At 40.1% G+C, this 21487-nt stretch overlaps 1 protein-coding gene and 2 long non-coding RNA genes across 3 annotated transcripts in view; 2 read left to right on the forward strand and 1 right to left on the reverse strand.

The window, feature by feature from the left end:
* Positions 1-21487, forward strand: part of LOC115389673 (zeta-sarcoglycan) — a 351214-nt gene that overhangs the window by 79537 nt on the left and 250190 nt on the right. The gene's annotated exons all lie outside the window — the stretch shown is intronic.
* On the reverse strand, positions 840-14054 carry LOC115389674 (uncharacterized). The gene is made up of 3 exons (XR_003931612.1): positions 13963-14054; positions 10971-10976; positions 840-970 (listed from the first exon to the last, which is right to left on the reverse strand). It is a non-coding gene; the product is annotated as an uncharacterized LOC115389674 (long non-coding RNA).
* Positions 1051-14242, forward strand: LOC115389675 (uncharacterized). The gene is made up of 4 exons (XR_003931613.1): positions 1051-1170; positions 8834-8843; positions 11647-11650; positions 14220-14242. It is a non-coding gene; the product is annotated as an uncharacterized LOC115389675 (long non-coding RNA).

Consider the following 21487-nt stretch of genomic DNA (forward strand, 5'->3'; position numbering starts at 1 on the left):
GTCAGAGGCGAACTGTCGGGTTGAAAGGTCGCTGGTGACACAATAACGAATACATGCATAAGTGAAAAAAGTAACTGTGTGGAGCCACTGAAAACACAAGTTTTTGGAAAATGCTGCCACATTTTCTCCATGTAGAGAGAGGAATGTTTTCTTTCTGAGAACATTGGCAATGAACATGCACATGATGGCTGTCATAAACAGTTCTCCTACACATGATGGACAACAACAGCAATAGTCAGAATAGTCAGTGTAGTCAGAAATCAAAAACCTGCACTATTTTTTGGGATTGATTAAATGTCATACAAGAAAACAACTTTGGAGTTATTTGTGGATTGAAGGTATGGTCAGATATTAAAATTATTCTCAGTAGCTCAACTTTTACTATCTTTAATTAGCTTGACTCAGCTCGAAAATAATGAAGAGTCAGAAAATTGTCTCAACTGATCTTTAGAGCTGTCTCAAATCTGTGAGGAGCAACAATACTGGTTAAAAAAAAAAAAAAGAAAAAAAAACTTAACTCAGTTTTTAATTAGTTCAGGGACAATCTAATAATTTGCTCCAATGATTCCACTGTAAATCTAAGCGAGTGTGTGGGTAAGCTACAAGAACAAGATTAACAAAAAACATTATAAATGGAAGAGTTACTTTGTCTCTGAAACCACGTCGATATGTTCCAGTCAGAGAAGTAAGACGGAGATTTAAATGAGATTTTCATGGAAGGAAAGACAGCTTGGAGATAATAATATAGAATAACCGGTAGAAAGAAAAAAAAAGAACACATAACCTTAACACTTTTACACTGTATTCACATAAACACACAGGGAAACCAGAAGGACCATAAACAGGCATACAGCGTTATCAAGTGGATACTCGCTTTTACACACTAATCCCAGTCAAATCCCTTTGGAGAGCAATGAGACTGGCACAATCACAGAACTGTGTGTGTGTGTGTGTGTGTGTGTGTGTGTGTCTGTCTGTCTGTCTATCGGTCAGTCTGTCTGTCTGTCTCTCTCTGTCTCGCCGTGGCCATCTGTGTGGCGCGAAGTGATCACGCAAAGTGTAAATCCCACAGTTGAGCGTTTACCATCCCCGAGGTTGCGTTAGTCTGTTGGAACAGCATTTTATAAACTCCTGGGAACCAAAAGCAGTAAATTTAGTCTGTCCCCAGGGGTGATGGGAAAGAGGGGGTGGTGGGGGCACTTTGAAAGCATACAGCTCAATTGTGAAGTGATGAGACACTAAAGAATAGCCTGCCACCCACACTTTGAAGTTCACAGTGTGCCATTTTGGAACTGTGCGCCTGCAACATCCCCCTTTTTTTTCACCCTGAAACCAAAGAGGAGTAAAGCATGGGTAATTTAATGTTGACTGGAAACTCACGGAATAGTTTGTATGCCAAGGTTTGATTCACCCCAGCAGGATACTCAGAACACATGACAGGTTTGTGATTTAGCTAGAAGTGCCTTGAGCCTGTGTGCCTCTGCAAATCAGCCAGATTTTTACATACATGCCTGTTCAAAATCGTTAAACGGGGACGACTCGAAATAATCTCCAGATGAAAAGAGGTGGGTGCTTCATAGTCGTCATCAGCCTGTCATGTGTGAAGAACTCAGTGATTTCAAGGAGGGTTTTAAATTAGTGTCTCCAAATTTACATCAAAACTATATGCATGCCAGCAGTAGAACATTATTTTTGATCAAACATCATGACGTACCATGAATCTTAGCTTAAATTATTTTTTGATGTAATTCTCAAAATAATAAAAATGTAAATTTGGGAGAAAAGTAATTAGCAATTTGTAAATTTGGCCTTTCATCATATCTTCACTTGAACTCCCCTTTGACGATTTATGACTTTTTTTTTTTCCTCTGGAGTTTTCTGAACTTTTGGCCATCCAAAATTATATTTCCAGTTCAAACAACAAAAGCATGACAGTGAACTTAAAAAGTTTGAATTCAAGGCACTTCAGAATAGCAGTAACTGCTCTTTCTGAAATTATTAGTGCATGAGAATTAACATTGAACCTGTTTTCTGTGCTAATCTGCAACCTTGTGACTCTTGAAATCAAAACAACTGGGAGATAAATGAATAGTGGATGGAAAAACACAAGAGCTACAGTAATGTAAATTGCCAATGAGGGGAATTGAATAAAAAAATCCTGAAATATGAAGGAATATAACCTGATTTCAGGGCAAAGAAGCATGAGAGTGTCCCGGAAAGGCGAATGAGAGGGGGGAAGAGGAACAAGGGAGGAGATGGATGTTTAAAAAGCCGGTCCTGTCTGCTTGTGCTGCTCCCCCTCCCCAAGAGGACGGTGTGATGGAGTAGAGATGAAAGAGAGACTTTGAAGAAGGAGTGATCCTTCCCTCGCTCCCTCGAAGGAGGAGGAGAGGGATCAGAGCAGAGGCCCCTGACACAGCAAGAGATGTCAAGATACACATACACTCGCTACTTTTCGCATTATGCACTTGACTTCTTTTAGAAGTACTTTGGAAGGTGACTTCACCGTTTTATTTTGCTTTGAGCACAGCGCTCTGTAACTGACCATATGGGTGATATATATATTTATATGATTTTTTTTTTTCTACCTTTCCCCACTGCTGGCAGAAGTCATACTTCTAGTTGCTGGTGGGCATCAACCAAGGCGACCGTCCAACTCTCACTGAGATGTGTTGAGATTAAATAATGAGGGATTGTACTTGACATTAGCCTTCAAGGTGTTAAGTTTCGTTTGAAAAGTTTCTAATCTTTGCTGTAATAATTGAAAAAAAAAAAAAAACCCTCTCTTGACTGCCACACTCCCTCTTAACCTCTAAATCAGCTGCACGATCACACCTCAGAACTACCATGGATAACTGTCTTTGAACTCAATACTGAGCTGACATTAGGGATTAGTGCCTCGACAGCCAGAATGGAAAGTACAAAGGATAACACGATTACATTGATGCTTTTTACAAGATAAACACAGTTTTGTGGCAGTTTATGAAATCAGTTTGAAAGCTTGGAAAAATCGGAGAGAAAAGTGCACGACAAAGGCCAGACCTTAAAACACATTCTGAGGCGATGCAGACGACCCAGGCTGCACCGGGGAGTCTCATCTTCATGTCAGATCACACGTTAGTGACGTTCATTTGGATGGACAACAGTGGACACTGGTATATAAAAATGCTGTGCTGTTACTGTTAACAGCAATAGTGAAATGTTTTTTTTTTTTTTTGCATCATTGTAAAATAAATAATTAGCCTTAGAAAAGACTTTTGCATTCATTAAACGGGGCTTTCATTCAGATCATCTAAAATTAACCAAGACCGCAAAAAAGAAAAACACAAACACAATATACTAAATAATAAGGTGCGTCAACAGCCTTCTAAACAAGATATATGAAACACATTTAGGGAATGTAAAAATGTAGATCTGCTCTGAATCAACTTATTGACATGAGGAGACTTTATTAACTGTAGGAATTCAGTGAGTTCAGCAGTGAGTGCAAAAACACTTATTCGTTGTGATTTTACTGAGGGAATATTTCTTTATGATTTTTATTAGAAAGGAGTCGATGCAACACTGTGAAATGAAATCAAAACCAGCGGTAATGCTGCAGTTGTGCAGTTCTTGTTTTGCACCATGAGAGGTGCTTCAGGATTCTGTTGACTGGTTTAATAGCGGCAGTGACAATGCAGACTTTTCTTCAAGAGAACTAACCGACAGCTCACATTCAACCTAAAATTATTGTTGACAATACACCTTCTATGTCCTCTATTAATCAGATTACTACTATAAAGTTTCCTTGCTGTAAATAACTCAGTTAATACTACATAGGGAAATAAAATATACATATATGGTGGTCCCAGACTTTGTTAATCCACTTCCTTGATTCCTGAGTGCATTTATCTTCCTCATTCCTTTGAAGGCAATTTCTTTTGTTTCATTTTGAACACTCCATGTCTGAGACATTCCAGTCTTATCCCACAACCAAAATATAAAAAAAGCTCTCCTCTCTATGCTCTGTTTGATTTCCCTCCTTTACTGTACGCCCCTCCTCATGAATTCTAATTTCTGCACATATTCCAGTGATACATTATTTTTGCTTTGTGCATTATTTGAGTTGTAAAATATTTTACAATGTCTGTAAATTTTAATAGTTGTGACTGTAAAAATAATGAGTTTGTCTGCTCCTCCACCCGACATTAAGAATGAGTGTTATTGCTCATTTTTGAAAGATGGTTTGTAGATACAATGAAGCCTTGTAGTTGTTATTATTATTGCCTCAAATCTTAACAGGCTATCGCGAGTAGGGCAGGACAAGGGAGCAGTATAAAAAAGCAGATTTAATGTCTTCAACTTGTTTATTACTGGGTTTTTCAGATTCTAATTCTGTGGTTTTTTGCTGTGCAGCAGGACGTGTTCACGGAGAGCTATTGTCATCGTCGTTGGACTGTAGTCTGCCTGAGGAAAACTTCAGTCTTGAAAGAAACACAATAAGCTTAGTGTAGCTATCCGATTCATCTTCCGTATTGATGGGTTTCTGGGTGAAGCCAGATGTGGGATCGTGTCTGTTTCATCAAGTGTCAACATCAGTGCAGTTATGGGATTGATCCATTGACTGAATGGGGTGATACATTTTTTTTGTAATGTAAATAAACCTCCACACATATGTCTGATCATTTCAGTGGTTGAAAGGAATTCAATCAGACTGGAAAACAAGGTCGAACTAGAAATGCAGAAATGTTATGGCACCAAAAACAAAACAGTGGGCAAAAATTTGGGCTTTGCCCATATTGTGCGGATTCTTTTACTTCCTACATAAATTCTTAAAAGCTTCAGTTGTTATTTCCTTTCTTGTATTTACTTCCTGAGGGCTCTGCTGATGTACGTAGATGATGTACTTGATTTTTGAATATTGAGGTGTGTTTTCTGTGGAAAGAGTGACACTGTGCAGTAAAATTGTCACGCCTTTTTGTTGCAGGTAGTAAACTTATAAGACTGCTAAATTCATGCAGTCTGTTTCGGCTTTCAGCATTCAATCTGTGCTCATTCTGGCTGTCAGACTTTTGGCTCTTTGCATTGTGGCTAGTAGTCACAGTGGTTCGGGGCACGTTTGGCAGAATGCATGTTTGACAACACTGAAGCTCAGCGCGCGTCCTCGGTGGGATGACATCAGAATTTTCATGACAAAACCTGCAGTGACATATGGTAGAATGCACTGATGGGAAGTTTCCAAGAACTGAATTTTTTGCTGACTGTTTCTTTATTCTTGAGGGGATCAACACACCATCTTGTGGTGGAAACTGGCATTGCAAGACGAACCTGGACTGCTGGTTAATGATTACCTTACCAGCAGCAGCAACATGAGGCAAAACTCTATTTAACCAGACCGTTTAAGTACCTTACATTGAATTAATGCCATTCATTGATTGATTGCTTTGGGACTGATTGGGACTGTGGTGTGTCCTTTTCTGTTGTTCAGGATTATCATTCAGAGGTTGAGTCTTGTCCGCTCAAATTCTTTTGTCCGAGCTAAATGCTGCATGTCAAATGTCCCAGTGCTGTTGTGCTCTCTTGGAAGAACTCCTGTCCGCTCAGTTTTCACTTCACTCGGTTATGCCATTTGTTCATTCATACTTTGTTCATCATTGTATGGCTGCGCTTTGCTCATTGTTATTTATTCTGTGCTTTCAGATACACTTTGTCTGCCTGCTTTGTGTTGGTTTGTCAATGCCTGTGGCTGAAACTCTCTCAGAAATCAGCCTGTGGTGGTTCGAGTCCAGAGCTGGATGCTGGATTAGTTGGCAGATTTGGTGCTTTGGCAGCAACACATCTGTGAGGCTCACTTGACCAGAACAGTGTGAAACACATCTTTAACCCTTTCAGTCAGATTTTTCCTTTTTTTGTGTGTGTGTCTGTGTCTTTAGAATTGTGTAATTGTGCAGCGGGTGGGAGCTTCGACCCATTTTTCCTTGATAACAAACGATCAAAATGTGAACGTCGTTAAATATTTACGTGTGGTTTTGATGGCGTTGAGATGCTCATGTCACTGATGTGTGACATGTTCTCAAATCTTGCCAGCAATTGAAGGGTTGCTTTGAAGAAGTCCTTTCTGGTAGTTTTTGAATTTTCTAGATTTTGCATGCCAATTCATGTCCGCCGTAAAAAGGTTAATTTCTAGTACTACTGTAATAATTTGCAGTGAATGAAAGTCTTTAATCAATGCAATTTTTGTGTCAATTAAAAGTCCTTTAAACTATTTAGACTTTCTTAAGGTTACAGTGTCACTATGCAGTACCACAGAAATCTGGCCTAATATCCAGTTAAGTGTCTCTCTCACATAAAAAACTCTTGGAAGAAAAACTTAAATCTTTACAGCTATAATTTTATCCTCCAACTTATAGACACTGATGAGTCAGTCCAAAACTTCATTAACATCTATTCTGACACATTTTTCTTTGATGATATGCAGTCATTTCATTCCAGCCTTCATTGTAAAGCCTTTCCACTTTTCACTAAAGACCTCAGTATTCATAGTCACTCTATTCACAGTGGTCCTCAACCTTTTTGATGTCCCCACAGCAGTTAAAGTGTGCAAAGTTGAATTTTTAAAATATAAACCAATTTTTAATTGCTATGAAATGTCATTGGAGGAAAAAAAAGAAAAAAGAAAACCCTGTGGGATCACCCACCAGGGCTGACAAGCACAAAGAGTTGATAGATAAGGCTGAAATTGAGGGGAATGTGATTTTAAGCATATTAAATTATATCTAAATGTAATTAAATTACATTTCCAGCACTAAATGGGATTTGATATCCCCATTGCTGCCACATACTGGGTGGCCTGGTGATCAGAGAGATTGTCTTGAGAGGATTCACGTCTGAGGGCCTGAGGTGGGAGGCATAACCCCTTCTGTTATCCCCTTCAACGGAAATGTGAACACCCTCCAGCGATGTGGTCAGTGAATAACTCTGACTTCTAACCTCCGAACGATGCGAAGTAAATGAAATCCCCCCATGGGAGTAATTATCATTGGAGGTGTTCCATGTAAAATATCCCCAAAAATTAATCATTACCACATTAATTTTGAAACAGTAGTATAATTGCTGTTAGAAAATAAAGTATTCATGAAAAACTTGCAACCTTTTACCCTTTTACTTGATTATGCTCCATTTTTCTTGCAAATTAGCATGATAATGAAAAGATATTTAGCCGGTATTATTTCACTGTGTGAAGTCAGACGAATACAGGGTATGTAGACTTGGTTCACATGCAGGTATCACAGCATGCTAGTGATGGATGGATGGATGGATGGATGGATGGATGGATAGATGGCATTAAAGATCGTATCCAATTTGAGCAAGAAATGGTTGCAGTTGCTGATTATGCATCTAATTTACGACCGGTTACAAAACACAATGATCCTATTTACTAATTGGTGTTTGATGCTGTTTTTCCTGGCATTCAAGCAGCTATCAATGTCATGCTTTCAGCTCCCTCAATGTTAAGTGTCCCACTGCATATTGATTGAGAACCTGTTACCTTGAAAAGCTTTTAAATTGCAATCAAGGGCGCTCTTGCTCGTTGCCATTTTCCTTGTCACGCGCAAAAATGGCAACGATTATCCAAACAATCTTCAGGTGCCATTGACATATGACCGGACCATCTGCATCCTTTAATGGATTAGTGACGTTTGTGGGCATGATTACATGTGTGCATCCATAGATTTGTGTGAGCATGTATGTAAATGTCATGATTAAGTGGTTTTTAACTGGTCAATGTTGATAAATCATCGTTAAAACTGTACGTGTTCCGGCTCATATCCTCACACTGTGGAGACAGGCAGAGAGTGTGTGTACTCGTTGACCTTATTTACAGAGGACTCAGAGCGCATGCACATATATAGAATTCACTAATGACGATATGAAATGACTTCCCCGATGACATCCCACACGTAGTTCCAGATGCCAGATACCACACACATAAGCAATCTTGGTGAATAAATCAATGGTGTTTCGGTAACAGACGGTCAATAAATTTACAGATAATCACAGCTGCAGTTGTTATATATGGGTGGAGAGGGGATTCGGCTTGCTGGGTGCTGCAGCAGGATTATGTTTTTCTCCACGTGGCATGTAACATGTCAATGTTTGGCTTTAATTGCCACTGGGTTCATGAGAAAGCAGCGGAAAGGGATTTAGAGGAGCAGACAGGCTCCAGATTAAAAAAACAGAGGATTGATGTCCCTGTTTGGAAGTCCTCCTATGTCTGTACCTTGACCCCTACTTTACATTCTACAGGGTAATGCTAAACAGAGCCCAGGTCGAACGGAAGCGGACCTTTCTATATGGCCATGAAGGGATGTCTGGATATAGAATAAAACTCTTGTTGCAGAAGGGAAAAGCCTGAAGTGGAATCCACAAAATAACATAGAACAATACAAACAATGCAAATTACCATTACAGATTTTCTCTTAATAATCTTCATGTTCCATGTGATTGTGCAAGTGTAACTATGAGCGACATTCATCTGACGGATTCTTATTACAAATGCAACTCAGTGGTAACGTTTTGCTATATTATTCATGTGCTGCAAAATCCACCTGCACATTCTGCCTGTGCGCGCGCGTGCATGCGCGTGCACGCACACACACACACACACACACACACACACACACACACACACACACACACACACACACACACACACACACACACGCTGCAGTACTGCAGCCCAGCTGACAGATAGGTGAACACATTGTGGATTCCTTCCTTCAAACTGCACACCAAATGTATCCAAACGGAGGAGCAGGCAAGAGAGAGAGAGATTTATTCAGTAGAACAGCAGGAGGTAGAGAGTGTGAAAGTCAATAATTTCAAAGTTTATTTGCTTATGCAACAGCTCCATACTCTGATCTTCATCATCCTTCAAACTTGGCTCAGTAGGAAAGTCTAAACCTACAGACTGTGTGCTTGTCAGTTTGCTGTGTGGTATGTTGTTGTTCTTGCCTCTGTGTCTTTTTGTGTGCCTTCCAAGACGTGTGCGCTATTGTGTGTGTGGTTGTGTGTGTGTGTGTGTGTGTGTGTGTATGCGTGTGTGTCTGTGTGTGTGTCTTTGAGGTGAATAATAACTTTTTTCTTATTACCCTGGATACGGCACGGTGCTTCCAAGCTCCGCTCACTGGAGTTCAATTACTGAGTTCCCTCTGGCTCGCCTTTTATCACTGAATAAGTAGCTCTCCGATACTGTGTTTGTGAGTGTGTGCGCATATATGTGTGAGAATATGTGGTCAAAGTCTCACAGTTGCATAAGAAAGTACAACATGCAGCGAGGTTTTTTAAGCTCGGCATGTCTAAAAACACCCAGGCATGGATACCTGCATTTGCTGATATTTACGGGGCGGTTTGCCAAGGTGAACACACACATTCATGCACGCAAGCACAAATAGAAGTGGTACACACACACACACACACACACACAGAGGAACGCAGGTGCTCTCCCATTCCATTTTTTTTCCCTCCCTTGAATGAAAATCATTAGTCTCGCCCTCAGTTTTTTAAACACAATGTTGACCACACACACACACACACACACACACACACACTCATACACACATTCACACGGGCATACAAGGGCAACGCAATGCTTCTGAACCGTGGGGACTTAGATTTGGGTCATCAACTCTTCAATGAATGCCTGCAAGAGAGAGATAAATGGTGTCTCACTTGTTTTTACCTCTGTGTTGTTGGTACTCTGTGTAAAGCAAATAGAGTACTTTTATCCTGCAGCCTGGTGAGAGGAAGCGCTGGCCAGTACCAGAAAATATAATGGATGGTTTGATCTCCGCAGAGTGATGATTACAGCTAATGTTTGAATTTTAGGAGAATAAAATTGTGGTGTTATCATGCAATGCAGGAGTAAAGGATGTATAAGATGCAACAGCCTGTGGTTTTCTCTACATATAATTGTTTGGATAAATACAACATCAGTCACTTAAGGAATCTGCATCTCCAGTGTCAGAATAAATTCACCATAATTATAGTTTTGGAATGACTTTATTGAGTACGCAGTCATTTCTGGAAATTATAGAAAGCACGAAAAAAAATTAAGAATCAATTTTAATACTATATTGATGTGAGAGTGGCACAAATTGTAATACCTTCAAATGACTGTGGTTCAACTCAATTCCACTGTAAACTCAAACCTCCAAAGCAAACGCGAAATCAAACTAAGACATCTCAATCTCAAGCAAATTAGGCATGATTTCCTTCGTGTAAGCAGAATGCATAGCAAAAAATGTACAAACAACTGTACCTAATCAAATCATGAACGAGTTTGTTCAGATCCAAAAAATTCAATTTGAACAGCATCTATGCAAGCTGATAGTGTTTACTATTACTTTAGGAATGACTGTGGGGTTTATTTGGCGACATCATGGCGATACTGCCAAGAAACAACAAAGAGAGACAGGATGATGAAGTGCGAGCTTGAGTATCTTTCACAAGCAAATAAAGAGACTGTGTGCAGGGTATGAGGAGATGACTGGATGTACAGAAACACAAGACAAGGGATGCAGGATTACCATCCAGATGATCTAAACTGAATACTTCTGTTGCCCACGGCTGTGCCTTAAATTGAGTGTAAATGTGAGTATCGACAACATCAGAGAATGAAAAAAGAGTCTACAACTGAATAAATTCACTTCACATGAGTCATTTGTAGATATAACAAAAAAAAAAAAAAAGGTTGTTCCAAAAATAAGAGATGAAAAGTTTGATAATGAAGACTGGCTGGCAAGTTTACTTTACTTAGGAGATGAGAGTGTAAAAGCATCCTGTCATACAGAATATTATTTGACAAAGTTTCTGGGGGTTTTTTTTGTTTGTTTTTGTAACCGTCAATTTATATTATTTAGCCCACTTTTTTTAAGTGCTTTCTGCAGGTTATAAGTGGCTGGCACAGTTGCACAAAGAGTGATTAGAACAAACATCTTTGCTGGAAGAAAAACAACACTGAAAGCAGCAGCACAGGCAAGAACACACAAAGATTCAAAAGAAATGCAGGGAGGGAAACATATCACAGGAGAACGCAGTGGCGCTGACATTCAGGCTGCCCTTTTGCTAAGCTGAGACAGTCTTTCCACACAGCTACAGATAACGATGATAACCAAGACCTGCACAAACCCAGCTTATTATATGCAAAATCTGACGGCTGGGATTTTCTAAATTGTTGTGGAGTAAGGCAATGAGCAAACACCTGATTCAAGGTGAGACTTTGTTATGTTGTTGTTGGTATAATGGACAGTGCAGCAGTTCCCAAGGCTGTATAATCAGTTCTGAGATTTGTCGAATGATAACACCTGCTGTCAGTATACAGATAGCTGGTAGCTTGCCAGTATGACTATAATTCATCCGATGAGACACCAACAGATTCTTGGCAGAAATGGGTGCAAATGGATTTTATGTTGTAGTAGCAACAAAACTGATGAGGCCTCTATGTTGAGCATGCAAGCAGGTGGTCGTCAACAGAGCTTTAACTTAAAGTCCGTGAAATGCACAAAGCTGTTTTTATAAAGTCTCAAGTTGAGGGAAGACGCTCATTTATTTATCAGATAATCATGCAAACACTACAAATATATGTCCATGTAGTGTCAAGGTAAGCTAAGTTTTATTTATGTGTGCAGATGCATCACTGAGCTGTGGGTATAGACTTCCCTTAATGTTCCTCACAGTTGGATATCTCTCATATCGCTGTCACAGGAACGGAATCAGGTCCAAGATTAATGAAAAAGCTCCACTTCGAGTAAAAAGTTTAGCACACAAGTAATACAGCTGCTCCTCACAGGAGACGGCCGCTTACACCGGCTTATATTGGTGTCTGATATTAATCCAGCGGTGCTGGAGAGGGATCCTCCAGCAGCTCGCAGACTGTTTTCATATGTGATGAAAATAATGCGTAACAAACCCACCTCAATATGAAAAAATGTATCTATGGCACTAATTCATATAACGTAGTCAATGACTTTGCTTAGTAAAATGATAATTTGTGGTATTACACGTTAGCACACATAGACTGATAGTGTAGACTCTGTAGTAGAGTTGCCAACCGTTCCTTGAAAAACGGAATCGTTCCGTATTTGGATGTAAAAATGTGCGTTCCGTATTGAGCTGAAAAGGAACGCACTTTGTTCCGTATTTTTGTGAGAGTCAAAACGTGAGCAGTGGAACTTGCGCTTTTCTTTGAAAACTTACGGTAAATTGTTCACCGGCTCTCTGACGTTCTGTGACCAATGAGCTGACAGAGATGGCTCGACAACACAGAATCACTCTTATCTCATTGGTCAAAAAAAGACCGTTCCCAGGAGGCTGCGGCAGTTCATTGGCCAATAGTGAGTTTGGTCACAGAGCGCATGGGAAGAAGTAAATCAAAACATTACAGCAGCGCATGGCTTCCAGAGACATGTAAGTTTGTGCCGTTTCCATATCGGATATATTATGTTTAGTTCATTGATTTGTGTCTGCTGCTGCAGACTGTGGAGTGTTTTCAGTTTAGAAACGGAACCTTGTTGGTTTTTTGATCAGAAGGTTTTTCAGTTTTGATTTTGCACTTTTTTAGTTGAAAATTTAAAAAAAAGAAATTGTTAAAATCCAGAAGAGACAGCAGCTGTTTGTTATTTTGCACATTTAGCAATAAATATAGAATAGAATAGGAATAGAAGATTTTATTAATCTCACAGTGGAGAAATTTACAGGTGTATAGGCTCATTGAACCCACAGCGGGGTGCAAAAGTAATGAATGGTGCAATAATTAACAAGTTATAGTGCAAATCATACTAGGATGGACAATAGAAGCTAAAGACAATGAAGATCAAACTGTATGTACTACCTGAATCTTAAAAATGTAACAGGATATATATATATATATATATATATATATATATATATATATATATATATATATATATATATATATATATATATACATATATATATATATATATATATATATATACACACACAATATATACAATACAATATGCAATATATGATGCAGTATGATATAATACGTACAATATGTTTTAGCAGAGTGAATGGATGATAAAGAGTCGCTGAATTTCTGAAAGGGCAGGTGCAGGATATTATAATGTCTAGGATTAGGTTATATTCTACACAGTAGAATTGTACAGTCGGACAGCGGTGGGGATGAGAGACCTGTGGTAGCTCCTTCCTGCGCTGAGGGTCTCAGTCGCCTCTGAAGGAGCTGCTGAGCTGCTCTACCGTCCGCTGCAGTGGCTGAGAGCTGCTGTCCATGATGATGATACTTGAATGATAACTGTCTCACTGTAGGCCTCAAATACAAACAGATCAAGCTGATCATGAGTTATTGTAATCTTGCTACTGTAGGTGTAATGCAGTAGCCTAATGTGTTTTTATAGTCTGTAATAGGTATAACTGTGGCAAAATGCTGTTATATATGCGTTTTTGACCCCCCAAAAACCTTGTTTTTTTCAGCTGCCCGCGAGAGGCGTTCCTTATTTCAATCTCTGGGAGTTGGCAACCCTACTCTGTAGGAATATGCAGCGTTACCTGCTAAATGATTGTACCAGAGGAATACTAGCAATATGAGTTAGAAAACAGTTAGACAATCGATGAAATATAAAGGAAGTAGAAAATGGGCAAAGATAAACAACAACAAAAAAAGGAGCTAAGTGAACGTGAAAGAAACCCGGGGGAGAAGTAGTGAAAATAAAGGAGAATAAGAAAGAACAGAGAGAGGAGAGATGAGGCCAGCTTAAAAAAACAGTCACTCCTACTCTACTTGGACTGCATCGTTCTGAATTCAACAGCTCATGATCTACCGCCTCTTCTGTGTGTTTGTGTGTTTGTGTGTGTGTGTGTGTGTGTGTGTGTGAGAGAGAGAGAGAGAGAGAGAGAGAGAGAGAGAGAGAAAGAGAGAGAGAGAGAGAGAGAGAACACTTTATTTTGTGTCTCTCTGGGGAATGGTGCCAAGGTTTGGATAAGGATACAGATAAAGACAGGTAGATGGGATTGTAAATCACACACACATACACACACACACACACGACACGGTTCGACCTTGACTTTGGTGGCTACCCTCCACCTCTCATGAACATGTTGTGTATTATTCTCCCGCTCCTCTTGCTGCTAAAAAGTGATGCTTATCTGCTTTACAGCAGATAACGAACAGCATACCAGAGTGAGAGGGAGCACAGGAGAGAGAGCGAGAGAGAGAGAGTGGCGATAGTGAAAGGATGGAGCGATACAGAGGAGGATGTGCAAGACAGAGAAAGAAATGAAAAGAGAAGAATGAGAGGGGATGTAGCTGGAGAGCAAGAGGGTTAGAAATAGAGGAATGAAACCGAGAAGAGTTTAAATAATAGATAACATACCCAAATAATACATAGAGAGATGGGCAGAAATGATGTGTGACTGAATGTGTTCTACATTCTTCCATTTGAAAAAGGAAATGCACAGATGAAAATCGGATGCGTGTATCTAAAAGACGCTGATGCCAACTGAAATGTACAAGCCATGGCAAAGCTGTGTGTAAAGGCTGTAGAGCACTCAGTATTTTGTTGTAGTTGCTATAATATTCTCATTGTGATGATCACAAACTGTCCAATACCTAAAGGAGGTATCAAACTATTTACAGAATTTCCTCTTAGTCCACATTTTTACATGCTAAATTAACTTTGGTTGAGTGTTGGTTTAAAGCTCATGTCCGGAGTTTTGAAAAGAGAGAGGTTTTTTTTTTTAATCCAACGTCTGGAGGTTCCGCCCTCCCTCTGCTTTCATGAGCGACCAAGCCACGCCCCTTTGATTGTGCACGCAAATTATCTGTCGGGTGAAAATGAGAGCCTCCGACTCCTACAGCATCCGACACGTTTAGCTGTTTACGGTGGATGTTCAGCAGACCATGTATATATCCGAGGTAAGCGCGGCGGCTGCTGCGTAGCTAACTCACTTCTGCCTGGGCGAGTGCGCGTGCTCTCTGGCTGCGTGCACACTTTGATTGACAGCGCGACAAGGCGGAAGCTCGAAGTCTATTGGCTGACGCTGACCGGCGCTTTTTCGGATAACATGGGGGTCTGTGAGACGAAGGCAGGGCTCATAAATAAATTTTTATATTGCTTTATGCTAATATTATAGTAAAGTATTGAACCAGACTAACAGATTTAAGCTCTGTTAAAAAATGATACATACCTTGGAAACGAACGGAAACTCCGGACACAGCTTTAAGTGTACGGGCCACAGTAGTGCACAGCAAGAAGGTTCTGAGTTTAAATAAGGACCAGGCCTTTCTGGTGTTGGTGACTCTAAGTTGACTCTTGGTGTGATTATGTTTATGATTGTCTGTCCCTTTGTGTTTGCCTGCTGATGGAATTGGTCAGCGTCGACTCTGGCTTCAACCATGGTCAGTTGAGAACAGTTCCACTGCCCTGAGTCGGATGCTGAGGGTGGATAGTATGAGTCTAAACACACATATGGCGATTAGGCTGGAGGTCTAAAGAAGATAAGGTTCAAAGTAGTTGTTGTCATTTGAGTATGGCATTGAGATCTTCATAACGCTGATTGCTTCTGTTTTGCTTTCTCGTAACATTTGCTCCTTACTTTTATCGACCATAGCGTTGCGTTGGTCTTGAGTGAGTCATGTTTCCTTTTTCTAAACTGTTCCGTCGACTTGGGTTTGAGTCAGCTTGCATCGCTTTTTTTTTAATTCCCTATCAAAGACATGGAAACTTTTATTCAAATCAGCTAAAACATCGTTCAAGGTGTCCTTGCAATGTTCTCTCCAATTTTGAAGAACCCTTGGCTTCTTCGCCACGGCCCTATTCATCATCGCTGGAGACACCTCACAGCCATTTTTCCCAGCCCAGTAGACAGAATGTTAGAGTGAGGCTGCACTTAAATGTCAGCACGTCCTTGAGCAAGGCACACAGAGACGGGGTTTTTGTCCCACAGTTCACTGCAGGTATCCAGCACTGTTCCTTGACAGAACGACATTTGTAATTCAATTTCTTCCTCTGCTGTGCGCCGTTTAAAAAAGGTTATCGTGGACACTGCTGTGTTAACTCAGTGCTCTTCTGCACGCAGTGTGGAGCGTTTCTACAAGCACCCAATTATGTAAAATATACAACAGACACTCAGCCTGAAATGACAATCAAACTTCCATGTTTGCGCCGCTGCATATGCATGCGTGTGCATATGTATGCAACCAGCTTCCCTCCTACACGGCTCTATTAATAAAAGTATCATCCATTGTGACTCATTGTAACGCCAACTCTGACATGCTGACTCATATCATAGTCCGCCAGTACAAGTTGTTTCTCACTTTTGAACATCAGTTACTTCTTTTGACCTTTTGCAGTAGTACCTCAGTTAAAAAAAGGTAAATGTGTTTTTTCAATGTGAAGGGAGAATAATTTATTGTGAAATCAATAGTCCCTTGGCTGAAGTAAACCTGGGTTTGCTCAAAAATGCACTTATTTTTTAAGGGGTTTCGCAGTCCCTTGGTCAAATCAGTCTCTGGTCCTCCAAAGATAAAATTGTGCAACTCCTTAGTCCTTCAATAGTCCCACTGGCGAGAATTGCCTCATGATAAAATAGAATCAATTTGTTAGGACATGAGAGTTTTCTCTTTGCCGGAGCTGCACCTATTATTTTCTCAACCAAAGCGTTACTAATTCATTAACATTCACTACTCTCCCCAATAAAGATCTGTTATCTCTTGGAATAAAGTGGCACTAACTTATGACAACTCTGCTAAAGCCAAGCTGCTCCGAGTGCAATAAAAATAAATGAAATAGTTACTAATAATTTCTCAAGGCCTCATTTGAAACATTGATTCATCATAGTAACCACTTGAGAACGGTACTCAGTAGAGCTCAGATGAAAACCATTATCAGAATATGTTCTGTACTTGAAACGGAGTGCGGGATAAAATACACACACCATTTTGTTATGTGTGTGTGTGTGTCTGCTGAGTTCACACAGTTACTACATCATACAGTAACAATGGTTGCTGTCATTGGTTTCAGACAGATAATAAACACATCAGCTCTTCTTGCACAGCTTTTTTTTTTTCTTACATCTAATTATAAATTGCAAATACACACACAGGTGCATGTGTTTAAAAATCCATACAGATGCGATAAAAATGCACACGCAGTCGAGACTAATGCACACGCAAAGTGTGTGTGGTGCTGACTCATGGAGATTAGAGTCGAATAATAATCCTGTTATCCTGTTGTCTTTCCGCCGCGTCTTCTATTACACTTGACAAGAGCTGAATGGAAGTGTTTGTGTCTGTGGTGCATGTGAGACGTAAATAGAAAAGCATATTTAGGGTGTCAGCATTTCTGTGGCGTCAGAAGGGAAAACTTTCCTGAGCTATCAATATTTGGCTGCAGGCCTAAAAAATGCAATCTCAGGTGAACTAATATTTAACTACAAACACCTGGTTTCCACAGCAGATTAAAAACTGAGAATAGCAGATCAAGTACCACCGGGTTTCTTTTTCTTTTTGTTTGTTTTTCTTCCAAATTTAAGGACGCAGTATCGTTAAAGCTTGTTTATTACTTTTGTGCAGCTCTTGATTGTTAGCATTTTGCAGTGTATTTTTCTGACGGTTACACCATATGTTTCCTGCATTTTTGGTTATTACATTTCCAAACAGTAAAAAGACTGAACATTAATTATTTAGTTTTCTCTGGATCCTCCCGGGTTCCTTCACAGACTACCAGGAGCATGCTGTGCACTGACATTGATGCAACAGTACAATAAAATCTTTACGTTTTTGCACATCATTAACGATGCCAGTAGACTGTGCGTGTGTGTGTGTGCGTGTGTGTGTGTGTGTGTGTGTGTGTGTGTGTGTGTTTCTCACTAACTAATGGCTTAATGGCTATAGCTGAATGTATAGGGCCCCTATTGTAGATTAGAATCAATGGATAATCAATACTTGTCATACTGTATGATGAACTTTAATGGAGGCTCTTATGGTGTCAAAATGTTTCTCGCTCCTTCACACATCCTCTTCCTTTCTATTTCATGTCACTTCCTTGTTTTTCACTGTCTGTCAATCTTTGTCTATTCCTGATTTCATGCTCGAATGATGCTTTTATAATTACGCGGCAATTTGTGAACCATCGTCTTCCTGTGCTGTACTCCTTCACCCCCATCCTTTCTTTCCAATATATGAGTGTTTAAGTGTTCAAGGATTTTCTGTTTTTCTCTGTTGACTGCCAGGTGGTTACTACCTAAGCATCATCAACTTTCCTTTAGAGTATATGGGAGAGGAGCAGACGGCACCACACACACACACACTCACACACACATACACATAACACACACACACACACACACACAAAACAATTACGCAGCCTGCAGGTGCAGGTGTTGACGGCCTAATGCCTGACACTTGAAGCTAAGTGTTGACCTGTTGACCTCCAGCTTCTTGGTATAGCTGCTTCTTAATGACTTTATCTTCCTTTCTGCTCTCTTGCTCTCCCTCTCTGTCTCGCCTTCTCTCAGCCAATCTATCACTGTGGCTCTCTTTCTCTCTCCCCTTCTCTCTCCGTCCTCTCGATATCCATCATGTCTCACCCCTCGCACAAATGATTCTATCCTCGGATCATTGTCATATCCCAACTATACAACCTACAACTAACGGTGAGTTGAATACATGCTCATTAATAATATAGGAGTAGGTGGTTGATATAACAATCCAGTGCAGTTTCATGCATACATGTCACCTTTTTTTATGTATATCATCTTTAGTACTTGGAAATTTTCAGTCTCTTTTTTTTTTCATGTAATTTTCTGAAGTTTATAGTTTCCTCTACTTTTTTCTTCACATGAACTTATTGACTGTATACATGTACTAAGTCAACCACAAAGAAGAGCAAAACACATTTCCTGTATAATTTGCAACAGATTAAAAACTGGATTTGAGGACATAATGGCTCTGTTTAGCACCATTTAATTTAAATTTTATTATTTAGTCACCTTTATTGTATCTCTGGTATTTTTCTTGCATGAAATTAAATGTAAAAGAAAAGTAACTACGACAGAACAATGAATTGACTTTTTATCGATCTTCTCCCCTCTGTTATCCAGTTCTTCATGGTGAAACTCCAGTGGGGAGCATGTGTTAAAACATGGTGACTTGGTAGATGATGGGACTGCGCTGGAGCACAAGAAAAAAGGCCTACAGCAGCTTATCTGGATTCCCTTCACAGCAATTGAGATGTTTCACATTGCTTCAACATGGATTAAGGGTTTTATGGACCAGTTTGCTTGTCTGTGTTGTGTGTGTGTGTGTAAGATTTCATAGCACTACCTGGAGCTTGTAAAAGAAGCAGTTTCATCTTTATATCCTCTTGGAATGTGTCCACCGAGCTCCTTTCATCCTGCCCGTTTCTATATACCCCCCAACATTTTTTTCTTCCACCAGTTTTCTGCTCTTCACTCTTATTTTCATTGTGGAACTAGTCTATAATGAAAAGACTGCTTAAACATTTACCTATGTTGATATTCACGGAAATTGTCCGATAACAAAATATGATGAAAAGGTAAAAATATCAGCATGAAGTGAATTCTGTGAAAGCACATGTTTACTTCATGTATTATAGATTGAGTCTGTTATATAGAAAACACCTGGAGGGTATCATTACCCACCTCAGAGGCAGACGGTAAACATGTATCTGCTGAGTAAATATTAGGCTGCTTGGACAGGCATGCAGCCGTTGCCATGGTAACTGACCCATATGGGATGTTGGAAACGAGATGCCATATTTAGAGTTGCAGATATTTTTTGCCCGCTGTAGCAGTTCACTGAGAAATTGATAGTACCAGTGTGTGAATCTTGAATGTGTGTCTGTGAGTGTGTGTGTGTGTGTGCACTGCATCATCTGTCTGTCCGCCTGCATTTTGCCAATTCTTTTTTTTTTTTTTTTTTTTACACATCAACAGTGTTGCATCAACTAAACTCAACGCCTCACTCCTGGTGAGTTCTCCGTGGCCGTATCTGTGTTTGTTTTTCTATGCCAGAAGTCATTTCCCTGGCAATCGACTGAAAAAGCGAGCTGCTTATAGATATGTATGAACTGTTGCTCGGTTGATTATCTCCTTCTCGCCTCCATACAGTCAAGACAGCAGAGAAACTGGGCCAGGGCTACAGGGGCAGAACAGATGGATTGTCAAAACACAAACTGTGCTTTCCACAAGTTGCTCTTCTTCTTTGGTATGAATGGGGAATGAGCATTGCTGATGAAGCAGGTAACTGCTGATGAATTAACTTCCGAAACTCCATTTCTTGTGGGCTTATGGCAGTGAAGAAAAAAAAAAAAAAAACATGTTTTAATGTTCCTATTTACATATCACAACAAAATGCAGCATCAGACATACATAAAGAGGGAGATCAAGAGGGACTAACGCTGCCAGACTGCCTGAGAGAAAAGGGATGGGCGGGAAGAACTGTTGTATTGTGATGGTTGGAAACCAATTATCTGCTAACAGTGGAATCTCCTTGGGGACGACTCAAAGACCAGCATGGGAAGCTGTGTGTGTGTTTCTCTATCTGTTTGTGTGGGCCTTGTTCTATCATCTGTGTTTGGACAGGGCAGCTGAGGCAATTATATGCTGAAAATTCCTTTTCAGAACAGTTTTTTTTTTTTTAGGTGGAGTCAGAGAGGAAGGAGGTGAGGTGGGGGTTCTTCAAAGGATGAAGCTGTTCAATTCCTGTACTTTTCTCGCGAATAAACAGTTATCATAGCAAACAACTCTGAATACATTCAAATGCTGGAATTTCTCTTTTTGACTGTTGTACTCATGGATATTTTTAGAAGCTGCATCAGACACTGTTGGATATCCAGGTGAAAGTCGTGTGGCTCAGAATGCAACCCTTATTTCAGAGGCAGAGGCCTGCGCTTCTCTCGCATTAAACGCCGCTGTGATTGGACAGCACGGTGAAGCCGGTAGAGGTTCGGGAGGAGCGGTGTGAAGCCTGTTGACCTGCAACCCCCGAGATCTAAGTCTCACCTGTCCCGGTGAGAGAAAAAGCTATGAGCTGTGAGCGGTCAGTGCTCAAATAAAGAAGCTGGAGTAAAAAAAAAAAATGACACAGAAATGGAAATAGAAAATTGCTGATGGCTCATTCTATTCTTTTAAATTCTTAATCTTAACATTTTTAATCTCTCTGCACATCCCATGCATGTAGAGGGTTGCGAGGTTTTGGTCCAGTGAGGATGACTTACTCATGAACATGTCCCAAAATCACATTTTAATCCCACATCCATCCATTTCACAGAGCCTTCCCCAATATTGCTTTTGTCTGAAGTTAAATTCTGTGCTCAGGTAATGAGTGATGAACAAAGTGGATCGTTTACTAGACTGAGTTTGTCTGCTGGACTTTGCAGCAGCCACTCGCTCTTTTCCTTTCAGAGTGCGAGTTCCATTAGGAATAATCCAGAATCCTCGC

Source organism: Salarias fasciatus, chromosome 6 (genome assembly GCF_902148845.1).
Source record: "Salarias fasciatus chromosome 6, fSalaFa1.1, whole genome shotgun sequence".
NCBI classification, from domain to species: domain Eukaryota; kingdom Metazoa; phylum Chordata; class Actinopteri; order Blenniiformes; family Blenniidae; genus Salarias; species Salarias fasciatus.